The following is a 13,667-nucleotide window of genomic DNA, read 5'->3' on the forward strand; positions in this document are numbered from 1 at the left end:
TTAGGATTTCTGCTTCTTTCCGTGCTTACTTCTCTCTTCAAGATAGTTCACTCTTCAACTGTTCCCCATCAAAAACTGGTAAGGAATTAATCATCCTGTAATACGACCCCTCTTTCCCTCTTTGTTTTCCTCTGTTTTTATTGTTTGAGGTTTTTGGGTCGTAGTGAATGTTATGAACTACTATTACTACTCCTGTAAGGGAAAGTTATGGTAAACAGGGTATACCGTATGCCTAAATTACGACAATTTGTGATTTCATTATGCCAATTTTTGATTTTCTAATGCATATTTATGATGCTAGTTACGACTTGTACTTTAAAATTTACCTATTGAATAGGTCATTAGTAGGTTAATCATAATTAAAAAATATTGTTATTATGTAACCATAATTATTCGTACCAAAATCCATAATACTTGTATCTCAACCAATTATATGCATACAATATCAAAAATTAAATAATGCTACCCATAAATGTTATGATAACATCATAAATTGGCATTATCTTACCACAATGAGTCGTACCAAAAATTCTTTGACTCGTATGATATTCCGTAATAAAATTAAAAATTGTCGTACCAGAATCAACAATTGCTATACCCAAGCCAAAAATATTTGTAAAATATCACAAGTTTTATAAAATAACCACAATTGTTATGACAACACCTAAAATTGTCATTTTCTTATCACAACGTGTCGTATCAAAAGAAAATATATGTAAATACCACAAATTATATAACAAACCACAATTGTTATGACAATATCATAAATTGACGTTTTCTTGCTAGAGGTGCAGACCGCTTGACATGTAAGGACTATAAGGTTATTCCCCGAGAGTGTCTAGTGGCACAACATAGACTTTTGGTATATATTTGTCTCAAGGGGAATAATAGAAGGAAAAAGGAAACTAGATGCCCACGGACTAAATGGTGGGGCCTAAGAGGGGAGAAATTAGAGGTATTTAAGGAAAAAATGTCTCAAGAAGTATGGTGGGCAGTGGAATTAGGCGATAGTGACAATATGTGGAATACGATAGCTGACGGTATTAGAAGAATATCGAAAGAAGTTCTTGGCGAGTTGAAGGGAAAATGTCCAATTTCTAAGGAGACATGGTGGTGAAATGACGAGGTTCAAACCATGATAAAAACAAAGAATGAGGGCTTTAAAAAGTGGCAAAAGTACCAGAATTTGAAAAATTTTCAGAGTTATAAGCAAGCTAGCAAGGAAGCTAAAAAAGCAGTTAGAGATGCTAAGTTGAAAGCCTATGAGAATTTCTACGGTAGACTCAATAGTAAAGATGGATAAAAGATTATTTATAAACTTGCTAAGCTACGAGAAAGGAAAGTTAGAAACGTTTCTCAAGTTAAGTGTATAAAATGTATTGATTCGGTGGTGTTGGTGAAAGATGAGGCGATCAAGGATAGATGGAAGTCGTATTTCGATAAGTTGTTAAACGAGAAACATGAAGGAGGCTTTGATGGGGAGGAAGTGTATGTACCTGGCAAGAACATAAAATATGAGTTTTATCGGAGAATACAAAAGTTTGAAGTGGTTAAAGCTTTGAAAATGATGAAACCGAGTAAGGACCTAGGACCAAATGGTATCCCTATTGAAGTGTGGAAAAGTCTAGGTGACTTGGGGGTAACTTGGTTGACGAAGTTGTTCAACAAGATTATTATGACTAGGAAGATGCCCGACGAATGGAGAAGAAGCACTTTAGTACTTATCTATAAGAATAAAGGGGATATTCAAAGCTGCAACAACTATAGAGGTATTAAAATTGATGAGTTATACGATGAAGTTGTGGGAAAGAGTTATTGAGCATCACTTGAGGATGGTGACTACGGTGTCAGAGAAATAGTTTGGGTTCATGCCAGGAAGATCAACCATGAAAGCTATCTACCTGTTAAGGAGATTGGTAGAACAACACAGAGCAAAAAAGAAGGATCTCTATATGGTTTTCATAGACTTAGAAAAGGCTTATGATCAGGTGCCTAGGGACATCATATGGTGGGTTCTGGAGAGAAAATGAGTGACCAAAGGGTATATCAAGGTGATTAGAGACATGTATGAATGTGCCGTCACTACCATTAGATCACCAGTAGGGGAAACAAATGAATTTTCAATCACCATAGGATTGCATCAAGGGTCAGCCATGAGCCGTACCTCTTTGCCTTAGTTATAGATGAATTGATTAGACAACTTCAAAAGGATATTTCATGGTGTATGATATTTGCAGATGACATTGTTCTCATAGATGAAACCGTTAAAGGTGTTAATACAACACTAGAAATTTGGAGGGAAGCATTAGAGTCAAATGGTTTTCAGATAAGTAGGAGTAAAACTGAGTATATGGTGTGCAAGTTTAGTGGCACCAAAGTGCACATGAAGAAAGAGTGATGATCCAAGACCAAGAGATACCAAAGAGTGATCATTTTAGGTATTTAGGCTCAATTATTAGTAGAGATGAAAGTGGGGTGGCTCAAGTGGAGAAGCGCTACTGGTGTACTTTGTGACAAGAGGGTACCCACAAAATTGAAGGAAAAATTCTATGGAACTGCCATAAGACCAGCGATACTTTATGGGACACAATATTGGCATATTAAGAAACAACATGTGAGCAAGATGAGTGTATCGAAAATAAGAATGTTGAAGTGGATGTGTGGTAAGATTGGACGAGACAAGATTAGAAATGAACCTATTTGTGAAATGGTAGGTGTAGCACCTATAGAGGAGAAGTTAAGGGAAAATAGTCTAAGGTGGTTTAGGCATATCTACCGTAGACCAGAAGATGCAATAGTTAAGAGAGCAGATAGGATAGCTCTAGGTAGCAATGTTACGGGGAGAGGTAGAACTAAATTGACATTAGAAGATATAGTGCGCAAAGATATGAGTATAATGGGTCTGTATGAACAAATGGCCCTTGACAGAGCTCAATTGAGGAAACGAATTCATGTAGCCAATCCCAAGTGATTGGGACATAAGACTCGATTTGATTTGGTTTGGTTAGTTAACAATAAATATAATCTGCAAAATACCATACGATAATTAAATAATATAACCATAATTGTTATAATAAAATCATAAAGTAGCATTACCCAATCTTATCAATATTAAGGACGGTAAACTTAACAATTGACGCTATATATTTGGCACGTGGATCGGTGCCAAACCTTCACCCTATGCATACCAATCCAAATTTAATAGTAGTCTCTGGAACTAGATCGTGGAAGTACAATCTAAATAATTTTGTAAATTTATTGTCATTGTACTTTCTTTCAAAAAAAATTATTATAGTCGACATATTGATTTACACCAATGACATAGGCTATAATATGATCTACAAGTGCAGGCCCAGCACTAGGACGGAGGCATTTGAGGCCACTATCTTCTCAAATTTTCAGCCGGAAAATAGGGCTGTAAAGCTCCGGATTTTGGGAACGTTAAATAGGAAATTTCATTGAAAAATTAATGGAGTCTAGCTCAATATTACATCATAAACCTTACAAAAGTACTTTTATTCAAATAAGGGAGGGAATTAAGGTTCCTATCTACTGCTCTGCTTCTTCCTCCATCCTGGCTAGCTCTTCGGTTCCAATGGCCTCCAAGGTGTAGAGTTTACCCTATTCGTCTATAAGATCTGACACATTATACCGGCGTCGCCACCAATATAATATGTCAGGATCACCAAAGGTAACACCGTGAGCTACAAAAACTCAATAGATCAACCCATACCCACTAACCCTTAACTTACAAACAATCGATCATAAATTTAATGATTTTCACATAGTTCATACATATTTGACAAAATGGTTAACAAAAACACATCCTCGTTCATTATCCAAACTAACGTTGGTGTCCATTATTTTCCGAGTTTCTCCTACGCGACTCCTCGTAGACCGTGTCACCATTTTTCACATTTCATAACCACATTAACATTTCCAAAATTATTTTTAACACACCTAACCTCAGTTCGGCCGTTTTGGTCTCCCGAGTATGTCCTCACAATGGTTCCGCCGCACCGAGTTCCCATTGGCACACTTGCATTGGCTCCTCTCTGCGGATAACCAAGCCACACACCCAACCTCGGTTCCGCCGTTCCGGTCTCCCGAGTATCCTCACAATGGTTCCGCCGCACCGGGTTCCCATTGGTACACAAAACACACACCACATAATTGGCTACCACGCCCGGCCACATTGCGGTTTTCAAAATATTTCACCTTTCCAAAACACGCCTTTTCATTAACCATACGCTAGGTGTCATGTTTCTAACTTTCTCGATTTCTGTGTCTCATTTTCATGCATAGACTCCGCGGTAGGACTTTTCACATACGACATCATAAACCATTCATTGTAATCTTGAAACTAAACTCATACGACATTATAAACCATTCATTGTAATCTTGAAACTAAGCTAGCAAGATCATCCAACTCTGTATTATTTTATCATGCTCATATCACAACTTAAAGCATAACGCCACATGTACGGACGCCTTTGGAGTGAAAATCACTTATACTTTACAACAAGATAAGTAATACAAACAATTCATAACTCATGCTCATAATCATCTAAAGATCAAAATACGAATACTTCTATCAACGATAAAGTTTTATATTTTGAAAAACCGTTCTTTCTACCTTTGTGGGAAATTCAAAACAACACATGTTTATTAGAGTAGAAGTCGATTATTCTAACATGTTCATACTACCATTAGCGAAACGAGTTTATTCACTATCATGCATTTCAAACATTTAAAAGCGATAGATAACCTTATCTACTTAAAAATATTTCATGTTATACTTTGAACTAAAGAGTAAAGACATACTACTTTCCAATATTCGATTCTACGCTATACATTGAGTTAGGGGACAAGGGATTCTACCTTTCTTCTTGGCGGTAGTTGACAACTACGGAAAGTTGGTTGGTGTTTGGGCAGAGTAACTTCTTACGGTTGGCTTCCGGTAGCTTCGAAAGAGAAAGGTTTCTCTCGAAACTACTTTGTGACTAAAACTACTTGAACTTTTTGGATTGAAAAGGTGTTTTGGGATGAGTATCTTGAAGAACTTAGGAAGAACTTCAAGAACAAGAAAAAACTAAGCAAGAAGAAATAAGAACACAAGCTTTCTTAAAGAGAGAAGTTGCTAGGTGAAGGTGTGAGTTGAATGGCATGAGGGTGGTCCTATTTATAGCCAAAATTTTGGCTCTCTCTCCTCCTCTCATGGCCGGCCCTCTCTCTCTCCATTCCTCCCATGGATTTGCTCCATGGACTTGTCATTTCAAGTCCTTCAATCAATCCATAGCCTTCCCTCACTTGTCACTTCCATTTATAGGCCAAATCTTAGGCCATCATGAAGGATTTTTGACTAGTCTTGTTCTAAAAAGAGGTTGCTTGCAAGAAAGAACAAAATCAAAGGTTAAGATGTACTTAGGAAGACTACTAATGGGTTGGCATGTAGTAAATAGGCTTAGGGCTATTAAGTAGCTTGTGAAAGAGAACAAAACACAAGCACACACTCCACCTCTCTCTCTCTCTCTCTCTCTCTCTCTCTTGCATATATATATATATAGGAAAGTAACTCTAGTATAAATAGGCTTAAAGCTATAACCCTAGGTATATCTTGTCTTATCAAGTTGTATATATATGTATATACACTTGGCAAGTCTAATCTCTATTAACCAAGGGATAATAATTCCTCTAACATTTGTTACCCAATCGGTAAAGAAAAAGTAAGATTGACATGAAAGGTTGAAATGACAAGGTTGACTTCTTAGAAACAAGGTACAAGATTTCCATGGTACAAGATTCCCATGTGGCTAGATTTCCATGTGACTAGTCTTGTCACACACACACACACACACACACACACACACACACATATATATATATATATATATATATATATATATATTATTAGACTAGTTGCTATTATCCAATGGGTAATATCTCCCCTAACAATTATGGACCAAAGGGTAAAGAAAAAGTAAGGTTGACATGACATGACCCAAGATTTTTTTCTTGACTTATCACATCAAAACTTTATTGGCCATTAAAACTCTATTACCCAATGGTTATAAGTTTCCCTAGCGGTTACTAACCAAAAGATGAAAGAGAAAGGAACTAGGTAGTTTGGTTTCTCCAACTAACCGGTTAGAAACTAATTATACTAACCATGCAGGGTTTTGAATCAAGAAATGAAATTTCAAAGGACTAAAATCTAATTATAACAAATTATCAAAAGAAAAAAAAAGTAAAAATATAATTCAAATATCAAACGAGATTTTATTTACTAAAAATCAAAGTCGTTACAAGGGTCCCTACATACAAGAAAGCATTATATAATTAATAGCCTTTAAAATTACAATTTCTCAATTGTGTACCATAGTGATAAGGTGTCGGAGTTTGGACATTTATCTAAAAGATTTGGGGTTCAAGTCTTACACCTTTCATTCCTATTTTTTTTTAAAAGAATGTGGTTATTTTTTAGGATAAATTACATAGTTAGTCCTTGATGTTTCATACTTCAACAAATCTCGTCATTCAATTTCAATACAACATTAAAATCTAATAATGCACCATTTGAGCCCCATGTAAGGTGTTTTTTATTTTATTTTATTGAAATCGTCTATCTTTTACAATTTACATGATATTAATTAGGTCATTCGTACCAAGAATGAAGTTGATGGCTTATAGCTAGACACTTAATTGGATGAAAATTATCATTCTATTATTCAATCTGCGTGCTGATGATAGAGTTTCCTAAACCTGATCGAGGCAAAAATTTACGTAGGTGACTTAATCAACAAACATTAAAAATTCAACGAATTTAATTATTATTATTGTGTCACGGTTGCATGGCTACCTTATATTCAACTACAACAGAGGACTAGGTTTCATATCAAATATAAATTGAATGTACAATCTAAATGTCGTTAGTGAGTGTACTTTTAGAATGATCGATTAGGGCTGTTAGGATGTCAAGTTATACGATATTTAATTTGTGATATTTTAGACATGTATCTTGCTTGGGTATAATAATTGTTGATTGTGCTACGACATATTTTGGTCTTGTATCTAGTATCTTTTGATTGATTTTTTTGGTACGATACATTGTGGTAAGAAAGTGCCAATTTTTTGTGTTGTCATAATAATAATGGTTATATTATATAATTTGTAGTATTTTACATATGAGGGAGAGGGAGAGAAAGTCAAGGAGGAGAGAACAACTTGTTACCTGCTAAGCTCTTTTTTTATTTTACCAATTGATTTAATAAATGGGTGGTCCACATTATTCACTTTGAAATCCAATGATTTAAAATCATGGTCCATACGGTACACCCCCTAATAAGGGGTGTGTACCATAGGACTACCCCTCCTGTAATGATATTCTTAGGAAATGTTTTACTGTAAAACAAATTTACAGACTAAAGTTTGTGCCTTTGTGGGTTTGTTTTGCACATGCCACGTTGTGTGATATTAGGGCTTTTTTTTATTAAGTTCAGTTGAGTAGTGATAGTGATATTAGGGCTTTTTTTATTCTCCACTTGATTTGAGCTTATTGGAAATTGAATTGCAGGACCAATATATACTAGTATAATGCACACTGCGGAGTCTTAAATTATATCTCTTATTCGTTTGCGACTTGCGAGGCTTCAAATCGGTAAGTATTCTCTTATTATGCAGAGCCCTAGCTGGTGGTGTTTAGATTTGTACGTATTGGTGCTTAGTTTTGTGCTGATTTAGTTGTCATTGGTTGGTATGCTTAAATTTAAAAATATCTTATTTATCTGATTATGGGTTAGTGCATTATTAATAATAATGTTGTAAGCCTATTTTTTTAATTCTTACTTAGGTGCATCATGCCTAAACGTCAACTATCTGATCATCAGAAAAGAATAAAGAAGCAAAAGACAGAAGCATTAATAAATTTTCAAAAGGGGCTATTAAAAAGTTCTTTTTAAGTAACGAAAATGTACAAAGCTCAGTCGAAGAACACGAAAATTTGGTGATTGATGTCGCTGAAAACTTGGTGAATGAAGAACAAGTAGAAGAAGAATGTGGGGATTTAGGGGGTCAGGAAGCCTATCAATGAGAGCAGTAATGAAAGTTCGAGGGATGTCAATCAAAATGAAGACTTGAATGTTGAATGCACTCCTGTGAACATTGATGATCCATGTAATTGGAATAACATGGATCAAAAATTAAGGGACTTATTGGTTCAAAGAGGTCTCGTAAGAAGAAATGGTGATGCCTTTCTTAAGGATGACAATGAGAAGAGTAGACATTTCTCTTCTGTGCACTATATTTGCCATTTACCCACTGGAGAGAACACATGATAGAAAATGGCTAGTATACTCGGAGGCTTTGAATAAAGTATTTTGCTTTTGTTGCAAATTATTCAAGAATGAAGGAAACAAGACTCGATTGGCTAATGATGGATTTCAAGACTGGAAAAATATTGGTGATAGGCTTAAAGGTCATGAAACTAATTAGGAGCACCTCACTTGCATGAACAAATGGATTGAGTTGGAGAAAAGATTTTAGAAGAATCAAACAATTGACAAAATGTTCAAGAACGAGTCATTAAAGAGAGGGAACAATGGAGAGGGGTATTACTGAGGGAAATTGCTCTTATGGAAGCACTTGCGCAGAATAATCTACCATTTCGTAGAGAAAATGAGAAGATTTACCAAATGAATAATGGAAATTTTTTATGTTTTATTCAAATGATGAAAAAATTTGATCTAATAATGCAAGAGCACTTGAGGCGAATTGAAAAGGGTGAGATTCATAACCATTATTTCAGTCACAAAATTCAGAACGAGTTGATACAAATATTAGCGACGGAAGTAAAGAGTAAAATTATTGCAACAATCAAAAATGCTAAATATTATTCAGTTATACTTGATTGTACCTTGAATGTAAGTCGTGAAAAATAAATGTCCCTTGTCGTACGATGCGTAGATATTTCAACAAGTCCAATAGAGGTGAGTGTGAGTAAGTTTCTTTTAGAATTTTTGAAGGTGGACGACACGATGTGATTGGGACTATTTTGTGCACTTCAAGAAGTATTAATTAGCCTTCAACGTGATATCGGTGACTTAAGGGGACAAAGTTATGATACTGGCTCTAACATGAAAGGGAAAAATAAGGGTGTGCAAACAAGAGTACTTGAAGTAAATCCAAGAGCATTCTATACGCCATGTGGTTGCCATAGTCTCAATCTTGTTCTTTGTGATATGACCAACTCTTGTTCTAAAGCAAAAACATTTTTCGGAGTGGTGCAACGTCTATATGTGTTGTTTTCGTCTTCAATCGGGCAACTTTAAAAGACAATTTGAAAAATGTGAAGGGTCTCACGCTTAAGATATTGTCACAAACACGTTGGGAAAGTCATATTGAAAGCATCAAGCTGATAAGATATCATCCCTCAAAACTAGGAGATGCTTTGGTAGACTTGGAGAACGACACGACAGAGTCGATAACACAAAGTGAAGCTATATCCCTTGCAAAGAACGTACTTGAGAATTTTGAGTTCTTGTTTGCCATGGCTATTTGGTACAAGTTGTTGTTTGCTTTTAACATTGTGAGCAAGTTTCTTCAAAGTGAAGACATGCGTATAGACCTTGCTATCGAGAAGTTAAAAGGCCTTATTGATTATTTTGAGAACTACAGAAAAGTTGATTTTGCAGAGGTAATGGTTGATGCTACCGAAATGGCGAATGAAATGGGGATTGAACCTAAGTTTGTTGAAAAGCACATCATTCAAAGAAAGAAGCAATTTGATGAAGATGTTACAGATGAGGTGACACACTCTGCTGAAGAATCAATGAAAGTGATTTACTTCTTGGTAATTGTGGATAAACCTCTTTCTTCCTTCAAAGATAGGTTCCAACAATTTGAAGTGTATAAGAAAAATTTTGGATTCTTGTTTGATTTGGAAAAGGCGAGTTCGAGTAATGAATGCTTGAAAAATCATTGTACCAACCTTGAAGAAGTTTTAAAGCATGGCGGGGTTTCCGATATTGATGGGAGAGATTTGTTTGTGAAGTTGAAATGCTTGAAACAAGTATTGCCAAGAGGAGTGCAGAAACCAATTGAAGTGCTCAATTTTTTCAAATTTATGGCGGACTCTTTCCCAAATGCATGAAATGCATATAGAGTGATTTTGACTATACTGGTTAGTGTTGCCACAGGAGAAAGAAGCTTTTCAAAGTTAAAGTTGATCAAAAATTACCTTTGATCATCCATGTCACAAGAAAGACTAAATGGGTTAGCCATGTTATCAATTGAAAATGACTTGGTGAAAGAGGTGGATTATACAAATTTAATTGATAGTTTTGCTTCTAGAAATGCACAACGAGTAATATTCAAGTGACACTCCAGCGTTCTTGAGATAATATGTAAGTATTTGCCTATTTGGAGACTTTATATTTTGTGTTTGTATGTAATGATTACTAGAACTTTATAATTGATTTGGTTTTCTTGTATTGTGATTGTTGCTGTAAAACTGTTTAGTATTAACTCTTTAAGGGCACACTTTTTTTTATTGGCCTTGGGCACTAAAAACCCTTGGGTCGGCCCTATTGGCTTCATAGATAGTGATTGGGCAGGCTCACTGGATCATGATCTCAAAAGCACCTCTAGATATGTATTATGTCTTGGACCAAACATTATATATTGGAGTTCTAAAGCAAAGGACTATCCATTATCATAAGCCGAAGTAGATTATGTAGCAGTCATAGATGCAACTTGCAAAGGACTAAGACAATACTATCTTGATATAGGACAAGATCGTAGGAATTTTTATATTTTGGAAACCTTTATTTAGGAACAATATTATTATGAAATTATATTTGTGCTGCTTGTTTTGCACGTGTCTTATTTTTCTAATTTCTAGTTTTTGTAGGATTTATTATTCCCTTGGAGATGTTATTTCTTTGGAGATTTTATTTTCCTTTTTATTATGGTCTTGGTTTCCAAGTAATTGTTTTGCTTGGTCTCCACTCTAAGTAGTTACCTTATTGTTAGGACTTCTATTAGTATAAATATGGGAGTAAGTTATTCAATTATTGAACTTTTTATCAATAAAATTATGAGTTTATCTCTTTCTTCTTATGGACTCAAGAACTCGTTCGTGGACTCGAACATTTATCTTGTTTAGATTAGTATGCAACTAATCTCTTGTGAATTTCACTGCGTCAAGTGATATCAGAGCCACACTTTTTCTTGGTTCAATGGCATTTGTCCGTGGAAGATACACAAACCCTATTGACAATGATCGTAGGGAAGGATTTAACAGGACTCACGCCAAGGGATTTGCCTATGGTCAACTTGTTAAACACAAAGTTGATAGGAACCGCATTGAGGATTTGCCCACAACCAACCTATTAATCAAAACGTCTTTGGAGGATTGATGTAGGACAAAAATTGAGAGTTATTGTATTTTATTTTTATTATTTTAGAATAAAATTTTGGTTAAGAATATTTTCATTTAGGTTAGAATTATTAACTTTCCGTATTCGGTTTGATTTTGATTTCTACCTTTATTAGGATTCTTGGTCTACAAGAATTATGATTTTATTTTAATTAATTAGGAAATATATTTTATTTATTGCCGCTTCTTTTGGCATGATTTATTATTTCTTTTACTGTAGGATTTCTAGGGTTAGAGTCTTATAAAAAGGGTTGTAACCTATTCAATTATTCAACTTTTAAAGCTTTTTATCAATAATATTCAGAGATTCTCTCTTTCTTTCTTGTGCGTAAGATTTGCTCGTTACGACGAGTTGTTTATCTCGTTTGAACTAGTATGCTAACTAGTCTCTCGTGAATTCCGCTGCGTCAAGTAGTATCAGAGCAAGGCTTTGCCTGGTTCGATGGCACCAAACAAAGTTGAAGACACACCCATTGACGTTGGTCGTGGTGAAGGATTTAACAGGACTCGCACCAAGGGATTTGCCCATGGTCAACCTGTTAAACGCAAAGTTGATAGGAATCGCGTTGAGGGATTTACCCACGACCAACCTATTAACCAAAACGTCTGTAGAGGACATTCTTATTATCAATACGATAGTAGGAATAAATTTGAAGGCGAGCTATTCAAAAATCGTGATGATTATCAGTCGACAAAGCGACAACCAAATTTCAGGTATTACGATAATTTACAAAAATTTAGTGGTCTTGAATTTTTTGAAGATCGTTTGGATTGGATTCTAGACATCGAAGTGCGTCAAGTGGTATCAGAGCAAGGCTTTGCCTGGTTTGATGGCACCAAACAAAGTTGAAGACACACCCATTGACGTTGGTCGTGGTGAAGGATTTAATAGGACTCGCACCAAGGGATTTGCCCATGGTCAACCTATTAAATGCAAAGTTGATAGGAATCGCGTTGAGGGATTTGCCCACGACCAACCTAGTAACCAAAACGTCTGTAGAGGATATTCTTATTATCACTATGATAGTAGGAATAAACTTGAAGGCGAGCTATTCAAAAATTGTGATGATTATCAGTCGACAAAGCGACAACCAAATTTCAGGTATTACGATAGTTTACCAAAATTTAGTGGTCTTGAATTTTTTGAAGATCGTTTGGATTGGATTCTAGACATCGAAGATTCCTTCGAGTATGCAAAAATTCTGACAGAACAAATGTGGAGGTATTTGTTAGTGAAGCTTACGGGTCCAGAGCTACGATGGTGGCTAGATATGCAATTTCTAAGAGATCGATTGGGCAAGCGTCGAATTTATGCATGGTACAAAATTAAAAAATGTATGATGGAAAGATTTTTACCAAGGAATTATGAGCAATTGTTGGAGGAAAAATATAGGCCAAAGTAGTATCATGTAGAACAAATTATTGTAGAAGCCATGGGAGAGGTCAAAATTGATGTTGAAGATCAAGATGAAATTAACATCGATGCTTGTGTGCAAGAGGATACTGAAATTGTTTCCGATGTGGTTGCGCAGGAACAAAGGAATATTGCATTGGAGGTTTGTGTGTTTGGGCTTGATGAATCACCCACAATGGAGTTGACTGCAACACTACAAGAAAATATAGTTGTTGCTGAAATCCGATTTTTTGATAAAGGAGTGCCAACCAACTCTACAATAAATCAAAGTCTAGAGAACCAACAACTTCAGCATAAGGTTCTAGTTGTCGATTTTCTTGGAGTGCAACAATTTGATTGGGTTCCCAACATTCATCTAGTGAATTTTGTCAACAAGTTAAAGCATGCTGAGAAACAATCTTTGCAAATACATTTTTTCTTGAAATTTTATTTCAAGTTAAGAAAGGAGTTGAAGTATTCTAAGTATCTGTTTCTTTGACATGGAAGATGGCAGATTCCCAACGAGAACTCGAGGTCGAGTTCTTTTGAAGAAAAAGAGACTGATGTAGGACAAAAAAGAGAGTTATTGTATTTTATTTTTATTATTTTAGAATAAAATTTTGGTTAAGAATATTTTCATTTAGGTTAGAATTATTAACTTTCCGTATTCGGTTTGATTTTGATTTCTACCTTTATTAGAATTCTTGGTCTACAAAAATTATAATTTTATTTTAATTAATTAGAAAATATATTTTATTTAATGCCGCTTGTTTTGGCATGATTTATTATTTCTTTTACTGTAAGATTTCTAGGATTATGGTCTTATAAAAAGGGTTGTAA

General features: G+C 35.1%; 1 pseudogene; it reads left to right on the forward strand.

Annotated features, from left to right (window-relative positions):
* The first annotated feature begins 970 nt into the window (after positions 1–970).
* Positions 971–10,147, forward strand: LOC131302951 (uncharacterized; annotated as a pseudogene).
* The last annotated feature ends 3,520 nt before the right edge of the window (positions 10,148–13,667 follow it).

This window comes from Rhododendron vialii, chromosome 10a, assembly GCF_030253575.1.
Source record: "Rhododendron vialii isolate Sample 1 chromosome 10a, ASM3025357v1".
In the NCBI taxonomy this organism is placed as follows: Eukaryota; Viridiplantae; Streptophyta; class Magnoliopsida; order Ericales; family Ericaceae; genus Rhododendron; species Rhododendron vialii.